Here is a 518-nt window from a genome sequence, read left to right as displayed (position 1 = left end):
CACCCCCCTAAAGGACCCCTATATCATTACTCCCCCCCCCCTGAGGGGCCCCTATATCATTACTGCACCCCCCTGAGGGGCCCCTATATCATTACTGCACCCCACTGAGGGGCCCCTATATCATTACTGCACCCCACTGAGGGGCCCCTATATCATTACTGCACCCCACTGAGGGACCCCTATCACTGTGCCTGCTGAGGGTGAATCATGGGGTGACACCTTATCTGAATCTGACATTTCTGGGGGATCCTCCACAGGGACCTGTGGTTCCCGTACTATGACACAGGGGTCATACAGGGGTCAGCGGGAGGAACCAGGAAAAGCCGTGCGGGGACACCGGGGAGGGCGACACCCCCAGAAGACCCTTCAATGGCGGCGTGTTCAGAGGCCGGGCACCAGAGGTGAGATTATACCGAACTTATACCGAGCTTCTCATCAGACAAGTAACTCCGCCCACAAAACTCTGCTGGTCAATACAACACGCAATACCAATAACAAGGAGGAGGAAGGAATAGTCG

This window comes from Nanorana parkeri, unplaced genomic scaffold (assembly GCF_000935625.1).
Source record: "Nanorana parkeri isolate BGI_ZX_2015 unplaced genomic scaffold, ASM93562v1 scaffold2568, whole genome shotgun sequence".
Lineage (NCBI taxonomy): Eukaryota > Metazoa > Chordata > Amphibia > Anura > Dicroglossidae > Nanorana > Nanorana parkeri.
This window is presented reverse-complemented; position numbering follows the sequence as displayed.